General features: G+C 37.0%; 1 protein-coding gene across 7 annotated transcripts in view; it reads right to left on the minus strand.

The window, feature by feature from the left end:
• Positions 1–15,906, minus strand: part of LOC131533715 (trinucleotide repeat-containing gene 6A protein-like) — a 68,339-nt gene that overhangs the window by 27,483 nt on the left and 24,950 nt on the right. The window contains exons 1-3 of one of the 7 annotated variants that reach the window (XM_058766191.1): positions 9,223–9,559; positions 7,481–7,528; positions 3,055–3,144 (exon numbers count right to left, since the gene is read on the minus strand). The gene's annotated coding sequence lies outside the window, so the exon portion shown is untranslated. Of the gene's footprint in view, positions 1–971; positions 1,121–3,054; positions 3,145–7,476; positions 7,529–9,222; positions 9,560–15,906 lie in introns of those variants that run through there. The other 6 variants (XM_058766137.1, XM_058766145.1, XM_058766201.1 and 3 more) reach the window with 6 other exon arrangements.

The raw sequence follows: 15,906 nt of genomic DNA on the forward strand, positions 1-15,906 counted from the left end.
GCAGTTCAACGAATTTAATCAACACCTTCCAGCCAATCAGAATCGAGTATTCAGACAGACCATGGCATAATAAAAAAATAATGTTTTTTTTTTTTTTTAATTAGCATGTTTTTGTGTTTTGCTTTGGTACCGAAATTGGTACCGAGAACCATGGATTTTCACTGGTATTTGTACCAAATACTGAAATTTTGGTACCGTGACAACACTACTGCATTACTATATTACAGTCAAGACTGACTATATGTAATACAATCCCTTTTGAAACTAATTTTATTATGGAACTGTTACATCCACTTAATGTACAGTATCAGATGGTAATATCATGATGACTGCCTTCATATTTGAACGGTATTGCAAGATATTCAAAAATGTTACATGCCCCCAGAAACATGGTATTATCATGATGCATTCTGGTTCTTCACTGTAATTATTAATATAGCTGGCAAATAAAAAAGAAAGAAAGAAAAAGCAACGCATCTGATTTCAGTTTCTCTTTCTCTCTCTCTATATATATATATACATACATACATACACCTTTTCATGCATTGCATACAGGCTGCAAAACATAATTCTAAAGAGCAGAAAGTAAGTCACCACTGCACCCTCAGCACAACTGTTTGCAATATCAAGCAGTTTGTTCATGGACATTGTTTTGGCTGTGGAATTTCCTCTCTAGGAATGACCTCACAGAGCAGCAATTCAGATTCATGTTTTTTTTTTTTACAAAAGAAGAAATAAAAACATTTCAATGGACAGACCACAAGGTGTAAAAACAGAGACCATCCCCATCTTTCCATAACAGGTCTAGAACAGAGAGCTATCAAACTGACTAGTATGATCATTATTCCTCTCACATCACAGCAGCTGTGAAGATTTTACAAATTCAACGATTTAACAAGAAAAGAGACTAGAAGAGCTCAAGATACCAAGTAAAACATATTTGTAGTGTATTACAAAAGCTGAACCTCTACCTTCAAGTAATACAGGATTAGATCACAGCTTTCTTTCCCCTCCTCTCCAGGTTTACCAGAAGCCTTCAAAAGACATCCAGCTTTGTTCCTTCTCTTCGCATTTCATAAGGAAAAAAAAAAAAAAAAAAAATGGAGAGGCATGGTGTCATTTTACTGCTCGAGCTGAAACTCCTGTCAGCTCCTCCTGCTGCCTGTAGCAGGGGCTCTGTGAGGGGGGAGCTTTTTGGGGGCTTTCTTTTTTTTTTTTAAATCTACTTTTTCCGCTTAAATGTTTTAGCAAAGGAGCTCAAAAGGAAACAAAAGTGTGAAATAATACTGCAACCATGCAACAGGTCTGCATTTTCTTAGGGGCAACTTCCTGTTCAGACAACTTCGACTCGCTTGATGTGGAATGACAACCGTCAGGAAGTAAGGTGGTCACGTTGCAACAAGCAAGACAACCCTGCAGATCTGTTGCACTGCAATAACCAGTGGTGCGTTCAAATTGTAAGTCTGCGTGTCTACAAAATTAGAGAAAGTATGAATGCTTTCCGGTTTTACACGGTATCTGAATGCATCTTTCCAGGAACACCAAAAATACTAATGCATTTCATCACTGCTGAAATGCAAAAATGACAAAAAAAGAAAAAAAAAGAAAAAGCTTTTGCTTGTTCAAACGACAAGCTAAAGCAAGTGGAGTCAAGTTATAAAAAAATAGCAACAATAAAAAACACTTTCTTCAACACTCCCGAAAGAACTTGCAGACATGATCAGGTCTGCAATTTGTCTTAAAATTACAAGTATGCACGAACAGGTCTTGACTTGAAACGGCTGTCCATATTTGGCATCAGTTATGTCAGTAATCTATTACTATTAAAGCCAACAGCACAAGGTACTATCTCTTGGGAGTTTTGCTTTTGGCATTTTTAAGTGCTTTTTTCAGCCTCTGAGTTAATGCAGAACATCTTTGCCAGTGGCTCTTCCTCGTAAGTGAACGTCGTCTGTATTCTGCATAGTCATTGCTAAGCAACAGCTAGGTGATTTAGTCAACAAACTAAACCTTCGTCGCAAAACACAGACGCTACAAATCATTTCTTGAAGAGTTTTCCATTGTATGACCCTAAGGTTTTGCTCATAAAGAAAGAAGAAAAAAAACTATGACAAACTTTTGACTTTTCTTAGACCAAGACGTTAGAGATAAAAGGTGGAAGGAAAAACTAAAAAGGTAGACTGGGACATGTTTCAAAATTTTACTTGAGGACTAAATGGTTTCCAGCTGGTATTATTTGTATGAACTGAAGAGATGAAATAAGGAACAAACGCAAGTGTAAGTGCATGATTATTATCTAGTCAAAATAAAAAGGAGCAAAACATTGTTATGCACACAGCAGCCAATAAGACCGAGTCAAATTTATTACTTAAGTATCATGAAGAAGACACAAGGACATCTGGGCCAACAGATAAGTAAAAAGTCACCCGGGGTAACCAGGGAGGGGTGGGTTCTGGAAACATGATTCTTGGATATTTGCTGTGCGAATCTCTGAGCAGCAGATACCGAATGAAGCCAATGCAGTATTTACGTCACCATACTTTAAGGTCTTTTCTCTAATCAAATTATTTTTATACAGGGTTTCATATAACCTATTTGATTAAATTTCATCTTGTACACAAATTATTTTAATTTGACCATATTTTAGCAAACCAACAGACACCCCTGTAAACTCTTTTCCAAGGAGAGCATTTAGTCACTGAACCGAGCGCCAGTCACACCGCTGGTTTTAGACTTAAGCTACTGTGAGAGCGAAGACAAGGTCAAGAGATAAAGACCTGGGCTATCAGCCTTTCCACATCACTCAGTGGAAAAATGCTACACCCACTGACATGTTTCTATGATGTGCCTAGGTCTGCATAAATGGCAAAGTATGGTCACTTAAGATAAGATGGCTTTGCTATTCTTTCCTAATCAGAAGTAAACACAGATAATGCAATTTATTTTATGAACATGGCACGGTAGATTATGCCGTGACAATACATTAAGCCCAAAATATCAACAAAATATGCTATTGGCCATTTTCAGCCCCATAAACAAGACAATAATTCCTACCTTTATACCAGCCCCCTCTTCCTTATCGTCATTCCAATGAGCTCTACACTTTCCTCCGTCCACTCTCCATCCGTGTTTCGAATGATTTCCCTGAAAACAAAAGGATCAAATGGGTGATAAGACACGATAACTTGGCTTCATCTTTAGCAACTCTAACAGTTACCCACAGCTACATCTCCAAATAAATGATGCAGCAATGCATTTAGTAAAAGGGAGAAAGCTTCTGGTAATCTCCTTAACGGATTACACTGGGAAATTACTCCTCTATAAACAGCCAACTATCTTTGTGGGTCAAACCGGCAAGCACTTTTTCCCTGACTACCGACACTAGTTCTGCACAATGATTTGCTGATCTATGTAAGATGTACAATGTAGTAAGTGAGCTTAATGAGCTCAGCAACTTACTATGCATTGTACATTAACAGTAATATACTAGTGCTCGTTTAAACGGGGGGGTATTATGTTAACACAACATAATGGTGACAGTCTTGCAATGTAAAGCCCAAAGTATACTTCTCTTTTTACATGTACGCACAGGTTGCACATGTGCATTGAATTAGTTTTGCAGTAATCAGTTGTTCCTCAAGGTGGTAACACTGTCCTGGGCTAAAGTAAACTAAAGAGACAGAACAAAAGCAACAAAACAGCAGAGACTGCATCAACAACAAAGGCTATCAAGAGGGTATGAGACAGCTCAGCTGTGGTTTAAGATCAAAAATATTTGTTAGTTATCGGTCATAACATAAGTGGAAAAACAGAGCAGACACTGGACATGGATGAAGCTTTCTAGAGCGCATGTGACGACCGCTCGTTTGCACACAATGTCAAATGGAGTATACTTTGAAAGGCTACACGTTTGACTGAACACATATGCTAACGTATGAGAAAAAAAATGAGTATTTTGACAGTTTGCGCAAACACAGGTGGGTGACACCCACTCAAAGTTTCATCTTTGTCCAGTGTGGGCACTATCTTTCTTCAGAATTTACGACCGTTAAAATAGTCTTCGTACCATTTTAAACTCTCATAATCCCCTCACACAAGTGCTCTGTTACTGCAGTAACTGGTATTTTGTTGTTTCGTTCATATAAACTATACTTTTGGTTTAATGCTGGTATCCATCTCTCTACAAACAGAAAAAGGCGATGACAGTGTGCAGCTATACTGCTGACCATTTAAAAAAAAAAAAAAGAAAAAAAAAAAGTGAACTCTCCAGCGTGGGAGCTTTTTTTTGGATTACATAAAAAAAAAAAAGGGGTTTCAGACACCCCAGTCTGCAGGAAGAGTCGATCATCAGTTATTTTGGTACGCTTTTGTACAGTTATGCTTACAAACTGTAAACTCTCTCCTCCTCTCTACACATGTATTTTGAGTGTGATTCATTGGCCAAAAAACAAAACAAAAATTAAAAGGATGAATTTGACTGATAGCATTATTATTTTATTTTCAAAATATCTATAGATATAGTGATAATATTGTTACTTATTTTGGTCACAATATTAACGTATTGGAAATTTGATATCATGACAGTCCTATTTGGAATAATGTGCACCAATGAATCATTCACAATAAGATCAGAAATATGTATTATGAAAATAAACTGCATTTTGATTTCACATTGAAATTAGTTTACTGGCACAAAAAAAAAAAAATCTTGACGAAATATGACAAATAAAACAACTGACTCAAAGAGACTGCAATAATAATGGAGTAATAATAATTACCTACAGTAGGGGGTAGAGAGGTACACTGACTCCTGTTTCAACAACTGGGGTGGGGGTGGGGGTGGGGACCTTCAAGCTCATAAAATAAGCCCATAGCATCACATAAATACGTGAGAGGGCCAAACAAGTATCTGCCGTGAAAAGTAGAATACATCCACTTCCAGGGGCTAAAGTCAGCCTATCAAGATTGAGCTTAGGGCCACACAGCCCTGCCCCTCCCCCAGGAACAACCTCTTCTCCTTAAAGTGTTTAACCAGATGGCCATCTCAACAACAGAAGCCTCCCATACACAAACACAAAGACATCTGTTTATGAAGCGCCAACATAATAAGCACAGCTGAAAGATGACCAGTCAAAATCATACCAGCACATATTGTCACTGCAAGATTTTAAATATAAATAAAATCATTCTAAATAATAACTGCTCTGAGCAGGGCTGCACAATTAATCGAAGTTAAACCGAAAACATGATACGGCTTAGTGCGATTGTCAAATCGCAAAGGCTGCAATTGAACTGTTTCAGAGTGAAGCGAGGCACTGTGTTCATTTACACACAAGCAGCTCATGATCCAGTGTTTTCAGTGTCTCAGAGTAGCTCGATTCACAATAATTGCTGCTCCACTCATCTCTGCAATGTGCGCTTTTGGGTTGTTTCTAACCTGCATTTGTGAACGCAACATGCAAACCATCTTTCCAAACTTGAAATGACAAACATTCAAACCAGCTGCTGTCAACAAAAAAGCAGCTTTAGAATCTCCTTGCAGTTTTCCGCCAAAATAAAAGCTTGATGGTTTACATCTGAAACTGAATTAAGACAGCCATAAATATTAGAAATGTAATTGTACAGTCGTACTGTAAAGTATAATTCTAAAACATTTGATTTCTTATTTTACAGTGAAATATTACAATAGTAATTTCCTAATTTGATTATTATTGTATTTATTATTATAAACATATATAAATAAATAAGGGCTGGGCGATTTTTCCGATTTTATCAATTAATTAGAATTGAATGTTTTTCCATGATTTTATTTTTTATAAATTGTGGAATCGCGATTTTGAATAGAAATATTACCTAACGTTAGACACTCTAACGCAGAATTAGACACTTTGACAATATGCCAATGATAACAGTAAAGAGAAAAGAACGATCTGACCGCATGTCGGCGCACATGATTAACCGCTCACGTGTGACGCGCTCATATTGCGAGGCGCCATTCACACAGAATGCGCTTTTGTGTTGACAAAGATGCAACGCAGGCAGTAGAATAGGAAACACGTGCAAGAAGATGTGAATGAACTTTAGACTGCCGTTTCATGCAAGAGATGCGAGCTCAACAGTCAAACGCGTCCATGTTTACATAGAAAAAACAATGGAAAAGCAGCGCAATCGAATAAAAGCCTGTGAAGAACTACTAGCCTACTGTATATCTGATATTTCATGTTTGCATTGTGGTGATAGGCTAAAAGCTGCTGTTGTTTTTACAGAACATTTATAGTCAACGATAGTCTACTTACCTTAAGTAATTTTGAATTACCTTGACTTTTGAGATTCTTTTAAAGCATTTTCCTCGTATTATTTCTGAACATATAATATGTATAAAACAAGTTTGTACAAGATGTAGTTGCAACTTTCCTGCAAAGATATTTAACAAGTGACTTGTTTAACATTTACATCATGTTGCCAACTTAATGTGTGGTGCACTAGAATTTAGATAGAATTTTCTTTAACTAGAGGTTTAATAAAGAAAAAGTTACTTGAATCATGTTGTAGTTGCATTTTCAAGTTGACAAGTTACAAAATCGAGAATCGGTCAAACATTCTGAAAAATTGAGATTAAATTTTTTTTGACAAATCGCCCAGCCCTTTATTTATATTATATATGTATATGGAACAGCAAACCTGTAACTTTAACGCAGCATTTATCAGAAAAATTGCAATTTATTCCCCTCCCCCAATCGTGCAACCCTAGATCTGAGTCACTAATATGATCAAAATTAAACTTGGCTTTTCTCATTATACAGAGGAAAAGCATTGTGATCATATGTGAGCATCTCATTTCAAGAAACAAGAATAAGAAAAAATGGTTTAAATGCTAGAAATACAATACAATAGGCGATCAAACTGTGAAAGCAAATGTGTTACGATCTAGTCCCTGGCACTGTTAGGTGTGGACGTGATTATGACCATACAGGGGCAATGTTCATTTCCCTGATAAGAAAAACTCAAAAGCTGTCTATGATTAACTTGGAGTTAAAAGCATGCCGGTTAAGCAATATACAGATGCTTCTCTGCATCACAACAAGAAAAAAAACAAATCAAACGCAATGTGTTCTCGATGTCTTGATCAGAAGTTTTTATCTGGCACATATTACAATGACAACAAACTCCAGCAGCTATAAACAGTGGAGGCAAGGGTTTGTGACTCATGACTGCAATACAGTAGCGTCACAAAGAGCTACACAAACACTGTTTTTGTTGAACATTTTAAAACAGCAAAGCTTACTCAGCACTGGGAACCCCTTTAATTCAAACGGAACTGCATTTGCTTACACCAGCAGCAGCTGCTTTGACCCGGCTTTGTTAGTGCTGCCCAGCGTAGGCATGAATAGGAAAAGCCCAGAAGGACGCAAGCTTCAGAAAAAGTAAGCGCTCATCTGCACAACTGAAAATGACTATAGAGATGAGCGTACTTACTCACCTGTGTTGCTTCTCTTCAATGTCTTTGGTGGCAATAGCATCCAATCCTCTGCAAGGAAATAAACACAGATGTTAAACTAAGAACTTGACATTCACTTTTCATTCTCTAGTACATAAATGCTGACAAATCCAATAGTTATTACAAAAACATTTGACAGAATCAAATGGATCTGGATTATGTAGCTTGCCATTTGGTTTTAGTGAGGTGAATGCAAAGTTTAGTTCTTGGACAGATGGCTACATATTGTGTGAACAACATTGACGTGTGCAATGACAAGGCAACCTTTTTGCACCTTACAGTCTAGGAATATAATAAATATAGAGCTATTTGTGATTTCTAAAACATTCAGTTTCATTACTGGTAAAATAGCAACTACACAAGTAATGTAAGTGCCACATACTTGGGTGATTTGTCCAATGGCAACCACAAACATCCCATCCCATCCCACACCACAATACGAAACCAAAATCAACTCATTAAGCCTCTAGCCATATTTACATAGTGGGGAATGAGGAAAAGATGGACGGACACACTTATAATTGTAAATCACAGAGTAACCGGGCATGAACAGCTGCCTATATTCAACCAGACTGATTTTTTTAGCTAACCTTACTTTTAACTAAAACAATACGTGATTAATAAAGAAAAAGACAACTTAAAAATAAAACAAGTGACTCGGTTTAACATTAGGTACACTTTATTTAGACGGTTAAAAGGCAGAGTGCAGCGACACCTCCTCCCCCACCGCTGGCTTCAGCTGCTGCTAACGGGGCAAACCAGCAACCTTGACCTGCCCTTACAAAACATTACAATATAACGCACTCAAAACAATGTTTCTAAACAACTTTTACTCTCAAAGAGGGACTTTGCCTTCTCCATTTCCTTTACTCTGGTCTGGGAGAAGAAAACAGCTTTTTCTATGGCATTTTTTCCTCAGTGTTAGCTGCCGTGACTGCGTACTTTAAGAAGCTAAACACAAGATAAACATAGCATTTAACACTCTTCACTCCATGAGGTTATTAAAGCGAATAAAACGGTTAAAATGAAAGCAAACTGGTTATCAATTAACTTATTAAATACCATTTTCCTTGATGTGCGCAATCCAGCAGCTGAGCTAAGAGTGCTAACAAACCAGCTGGCTACTAAAGCCTCTGCCTTTTAACAGCTTAACGAATCAAACACGGTTTTATTAAAGCTCACTTTAGCCGATAGCGACACAGATTGCATTTTTGGTTGAATTATTATGGATCAAACGCTGCTGGTAGCAACCAGAAAGCGAGTCGACATCGAGAAAAGTTGCAGGACGTCAAATTAAACATCCAAATCAAATCTTCTCAAAATACACAAGATAAAACTGTCCCAGAGCGCATGAAACCTCATGTTTAAACGCTGTGCATTCATAAACTCGACTTTGATATGTGTAAACACGTTAGCAACGACACACTTAAGAGAAACCGACTGCAATGTCACTTCGATGCCATTATGTGAAAACAGGAGATCAATGTTCAAGGAAATGTACCACACAGAGATGCATTTTGCTTCTTAGACATAATGCAGACAGCAGACACTATTCATAAAAGCAATTAAATTGTTTAACTATCATGCAAACAACACAGTAAAACGTTCACCCGTGCCTCCAGTGCTGAGCTCAGCTTAGATATCGCAGATACGCTGCTAGATCATCGATACCGCTTATACAGCTAAAATCACAAACACACACACGAACAAACCGCAAGACTCACCTCTTGTAGTTTAAAGTGCAGTAGAGATGAAATGAAAGCAAATAATAAGGCTATAGAAATTCAACACATTTGCAGAGTCTAGGAGGGGAAACATTTGTCCTGCTCGATCGCCATTTTCTTCTCTCGCATTCATGCATTCATCCCTGTAACTGCAGGAAGAGCTCAAGCGCTGCTCTCAGAGCACTTCCTCCAACTCTACGCTCACCTCCAAAATGGTGGCCACAGAGGGGCCGTGCTTCAAAACATAGCGAGCTGTCTATCTAGACTGCACTTTTGGGCTTCGCGGACACCTGCGGTGTTTTTGGACATCGTAGAGTATTTCTAGAGATGTTGAGAAGTATGTTTCTAAAACAGCTGTCGTGAGGGACGCGTTAGCTGCTAGCTGTTTTTAAAGCCCAAAAATGCTGTCTAGGTAGGCAGCTCACTAGCAAGAGCTGATGGTTAACCGAGACCCTTCATGGTGGCTTTGCCGTTTCACTAATGATAGATGTGTTTTGCCAACGATATAAAGAAAAAGTTTGGAAGGAAAAGTAACTGGGTTATAATGAGAAAATTATTATATGACATGAAAAGATAAAAATAAAAATAGACCGAGCGAATTCATAATAGAAATAGACAAATAATCCAGGATAATGCAATCAAGGAATATTTCATCCAAACAGATGGGAACTTTAACATTTATACAGAGAGTTTAAGAAAATAAGATTGTCCTGCTGAAACCAGCATGGGGTAACAATAATCCCATATATAATTAAAGTAAATAATATAGGCTATGCTAAAGCAATTGGTTTCAAAATGTGCAGAAGTGACTTGGAATGTCACAAACAAAAAGTAAATTACATAGCATTTGCTTTTTTAAAAATAAAAAAAATATCTCAAACAGAGCCTGTTTCTCCGTATTTATCAGACTGCTTTTTTCCATCATGTTCTAATGGATGACATACTTAAAAATTGGTTTCAATATATAAATGATATATCGTACATGAGTAGTTTGATGTTCATAGTGTCTGAATATGTTGTATTGAGAACTTTTCTGTGGATAAACTGAGCTAAAACAATTTTAGGGAAACTACCTAGACGAAACAGATTCCTCGTTGTTCAGTTGTTTGTTTACAGTGAAAACCTTCACCATTGGGAAATACTCTTTCAGCACAAGGCAAAAACACCAACCAAGTGCAAACCAGGAAAAACCTAAATAAATCTACAACAATATAGACACAGACCAGCTTTTAGTTTGGAATTTGCCTGCGCTTTCACTTTGAAGACAAAGCAGTGGCACACAGTTGAAAACGGCTCGGCTGCGCTGTCCTTTTGAAGCGCTCATTCTGCCTCACTAGACAGGAATCACACAGATTGAGCCACTTTCAAACAGAAAACAACCTGTTTTAAATGACTTGATCGAGATTTTACATAACCTTTTACATAACGTTTTAATTTGAGTGTCATTGCACAAAAAGTAGGAAACTAAAAATACACAAGCAGGTAGAGCCACATTCCTTTGAGTTCAGAGTTCAGAGGTACAGATATTTTGAATATTTTGTAAAATGTTGTTGCAAAACAATGTCAACAATCAGAATAAGGCCTTTGCAATTTCAAACATTATTTAATCATTCACTTTTACATTGTCTAATTATACAGCTCTTTAATATGGTTATGTGTCTTTTTAAAGCAAGGATATCCTTTTATTGTCATTCCAAATATTATGTGAGTCATATTTTGTACCTTTCATCACAAATGTCTTAAAGCAAGAAAGTAACATGGTATAGTGCTCGGGACAGCTCAGGCCTTGGCGTCTGTGGTACTGAGAATGAATTTTGTATGAGGCATGAATATTGATGATCAGCGGAGGTCCAGGGCCAGCTGCTTGTGAGTGAGTTAGCTGCAGTAGGACAAGGGTCAGTTTGGTCAGGCCAGTGGGCTGCTCTTCCCCCTCCCAGACCGATGAGAGCAAGGGGAGCCTGGGAACGCGGGCAGATGCATTGTGCTCGGGCAGACAGGGCAGGAGGAGGGGAACAGCTTTGCATGACAAATACATGGCTGGCTTTGGCTTTCAGAGACTCGCTTCCAAACTCACTTAATATAGGGATATATTTGCGCTGGTGTTATATTTCAAAATGGACTAACATACACAACATTTTAATCAATAAAACTTGCAAGTTGGCAAAATTTGCAGGAAAAAAAAAATCATAAAAATATGCTCGTGACATGTCACTCGCATTATTTACCTTCCCCTCTTTCGTCTTTACCTCTGTCCACCTAATCCTCATTATTCTCTGGTCCCCAGATGTACCAAGAGTCTCACCAACAAGGGCGCTATTTTTCATTTGCTCTCACCCAATTCCTCCACTACCCCATCATTATATTCAATCTCTATCTGTCTCTCACCCATCCCCCTAGAGTCACTCTCTCAGACAGGGTGCCAGCTGTGAAAGGGATTTGGCGGAGCTGAATTACACTCTGCATCCAACCAATTACCTGTCCGACCGTTCGCAGGTCAGCCTGCATTGCCTGCTTCCAGGCTCGAGTTATCTATCAGACCACTATTCTGCAAGGCATTTATCATTTTCACACAGCCATGCGCCCTGTCATCTGTAAATGTTAATACACACCACTGCCTCATCAACTGTTAACCCTTGAGAGTAAGAGACCTTTTTTGCTCTGTTGTGCTAGTTTATGGAAACAGTCAGCGTCATATAGCTCGTTCATATAATTTACATATTATATTATATTATATTATATATTCAAAAGTGTGGGGTCAGCCAGATGTTTTAATGTATTTAAAAGTAGTCTCTTATGCTCACCAAAGCTGCATTTGCTGAAAAAAAATATACAGTATAAATAGTAATATTATGAAATATTATTACAATTTAATACAACTGTTCTGTATGTTAATGTTTTTTAAATTTGATTTATTCCTGTCATGGCAAAGCTGAATTTTCAGCATCATTACTCCAGTCTTCAGTGTCACATGATCCTTCAGAAATCATTCTAATATGCTGATTTGCTGTTCAAGAAACATTTTTTCTTAATTATTATCCATATTGAAAACAGTTGTGCTGCTTAATATTTTTTGTGGGAATTGTCTTTCTTTTTTTTTTTCGGGATTCTTTGATGAATAGAATTGAGAAAGCTTTTGTAACATTACATGTCTAAGTAGTTTTTCAATTTTATGAATCCTTTCTGAACATTTCTTTGAAAATAATTTACTGACACCAAACTTTTGAATGACAATTTTATTTGTATTTTTATTATATTATATTATATTATAGCATAAAATAGCACTACATATATAATATAGAAGTATTCATATTAAATCTATCCATTACAACAAAATAATGGACAGTAATGGAATCAGATTTTAATATCCTGGTATTGTCAATAATGCAAAACAGTTAGAATTTCACTTTAAAGTGTGTGTTAAAATAAAAAAAATTTAAAATTAATTTTTTTTTTACCAATTTGATTAACACTGCAAAATATATTTTTGGAGCCCCATGCTTTAATCTTTACACATTTATTTCTGGTGCTCTCTGTCTTCACAACTTGACTTGTTTCAGAGCCACTCCAGTCTAATGACAAGCAAATGACGCTCAGAAGGGCAATCTTATTGTCATTCATGTATGCATGCAGTATATATTTTAGATGGAGGCATTTTCACCTAGAGCTCGTACAGCTCCAGTCAAAAACTTTGCTCCGGTCCAAATGAGACACATTTGCATATGCCCATCCCGCCCTCATCTCAATAATTCACACCTATCAGTGTAATGTGTTTCATCTGCAAGGCATGCATTTGAGTTTAGACTTCTAGTCATCTAGACGAGACACACTATGCTTTCACTATTCTGTATGGAGAAAAGTACAGAATTGTATGAATTTTAAAAGATCATGTCACATCAACTAAAAGTAAAGCCTGGAACCTTGAAGCATAATAATAAAACACTCAAATTCAAGAAAACATCTTTCATGGAAACAATTTCCATGCCTAAAGATGAATTCTAAATGAGCTCACACCATGACCATATTCACTACAGTAGATAGAAACTTTGACCTGCTCCCTTATAGCGCCACTTCCCTGTCCATGAATAGTTCTTATCCCCTATAGCAGCAGTCAGTAGTCGATGATGAATGAACAACAATATGCAGAAAGAACAAAGTATGGTACAGCCTGAAAAAATTGAAATGAAATGGAATTGAATAAAAATGAAACAGAACTGTCAATAGAAGTGGAACGTTCCAACTACTCACTCCATGTCTCCATAACACTACGCAGGAAGTTGTGCCAGGTAAATACCTGCTTATCCTCATGTGACATGACTACCCAGAAGTGACAACATTTCAAAATAAAAGATGTTTTGTCCAACAGCAAAGCTGGTCACCAGCATATATTTGTGTTTTGGATGCTAGCATCCCCGAGAAGGTCTTCAGACCAGCTCCAATCCAGCAGAGACCACCACAAACCGGCCTAAACCAGCTTTAAAATTCATGCTGGTCCAAAGTGTGTAAAATTTACTGCAAGAGCAACTAGCAGGATTGTTTCTGATGCAATAGTTAAACATAGTACAAAGTATTTTACTGAAATAAACCACATACTATTTGGATAGAATCTGCTTACCTGACTTTCGTGACATATCGCCAAACATCAGCTTGAGACTTACTAGATCTACTATGTTAGTTCCAATTCAAAGATAAGAATTGGGAAGAACTGACAAGAAGGAAATATACAAGGCCAATGATTGGAGAGATGAGTGGAGCTCATTGGGCGCCCTAATGATGCCTCGCTCTCCCAAGGCTCTTCAGATAGTGGTCTGCAGCCCTCAAGCCAGCTCTAATGAGCAGACTGCTCATCTTCCACCGCCATCTATCATACTTTCCGGCGGAAAAAACTGTCTTTTCTCATCACCAACCACACATGAAGGAGACCTGGCCACTTTATAAGCATTTCTTTATCTTGCCACTTCACACATAGGCCTAATTCACAGACAGAAAGAAGACGGCCACTTTCACCTGAATCCTTCTGACTCTGTCTCAGTAAACACAAATAGCAGCCAGAAGGCAAATGAGCAAATAGCAGTAATACAATAAAAATAGCAGTAATACAGCATCTGTGGTTGCCAGAAATTTGACATAAAAATATGGTGACAATGTTTTAGGTAATAGGAAATGGCATATTAGAGCATGTGCATTTTACAACAACTGTTAACTGAAAAAAAATTGGTTTTTACTCTAGTAAATTTCACAATGACAGAGAAACAGCAAGTAACATTGATTTAAACATGACATTTTTGAAGTAGAAAAACTGAAATAGTATTTTCTTGTAAAACATCCTTCAATAATCTTACATTAATAATTTTACAGTGTATATTTCATTGCACGATGTAATGTTAATATACCAGTCTCAATCTGCTTTCTACTTTAAAAAGTACTAATAACCACCATAATAAAAGTAGTAAAATAGAAAGCCACATGATGTATCAGAGTTCATTGTAAGTGGCCTGTCCGTAAAATATGGCCAATACTCATATACAGATGGTCAACACATAAAAAACAATGAAAAGAAACGAATTATTTACATAAAACCTAATTAAATATCATGTATCACACAAGGACTGTTACTGTTTTTTCACTGTAAATTATATGGCAATTAATAGTTTTTACTTTCAAAAACTATAAATGTATCAGTATTTTACAGTAAAATTACAGATAATGTGATGTTAAACCATTTACTGTTTTTCACTGTATGGTAAAGTAACTTACCACAGGTTTTTATTGTAGCATTGATACAGTTTTTATTTTTCTGTAAAAAATTACCAGCATTTTTACTGCACAGGTTTGTAGTCTCAAAAGTTTCTATAGATAAAATGCATCCATTGTCAGAGGGGGTTATTTTAGTTCTACAGGACAACAGATTCCCCCATCTTCCAACTTTAAAAATGTTTGAATGTTCAATAATGTGTTTGGCTTTATCTCCTATTAATCTTTTATTGCATAACAGTGCAGTAGAGCGTGTGTATTATTCGGAGCCAGGAGCTTGGCAGGGTGTCAGGTAGCAAACGGGTCTCCTCACAGCCCCAGGTCCTGAATGCCATCCATGTGTTTTTATTTAGTATAACAAAAGACTCTTCACCACAGGGCAGGCTTGCATGAGAAACACTGTCCGGCATGTAAAGAGGAGGAGCGCAGGAACCTCTTGACATGTTAATTGACTTGATTAGCATTAACATTACTGGAATTCCAGGAGGAGCCAAAAAGCTCTACAGTTAACTATTCATTTGGATGCAGTTTGATTCAAACCATTAGGCTGCCAAAGTAAACATGATTTTCATTTTTGATATGTGGATATGTATGTTTTCTCTGTCAAATAAAAAGACATAAAACCATATACTGTATGAATACTTTAAGGGATAATTCCAAATCGGAATGACTTTGAAATGACAAAAGGAAATAGTTTGCAGAATGTGTATTATGTGATATTTTAAAGAAATCTTTTTGTCCGTACAATGAAAGTCAGTGGGGTCCAAAACAACACTGCACTAGACCTGACTTTTATTTTGGACAAAAAAAGTGAGATGACGACAGAAATGTATTTTTTGGTGAAAAGGTCTAAACTGATTCGAGGTCCTACAATCATGAAGGGTCCAAAAATGGGTTCGACTGGAGAATAATAAATAAAGTCGGGTATGTTCC

The sequence above is a fragment of the Onychostoma macrolepis genome, chromosome 03 (genome assembly GCF_012432095.1).
Source record: "Onychostoma macrolepis isolate SWU-2019 chromosome 03, ASM1243209v1, whole genome shotgun sequence".
Lineage (NCBI taxonomy): Eukaryota > Metazoa > Chordata > Actinopteri > Cypriniformes > Cyprinidae > Onychostoma > Onychostoma macrolepis.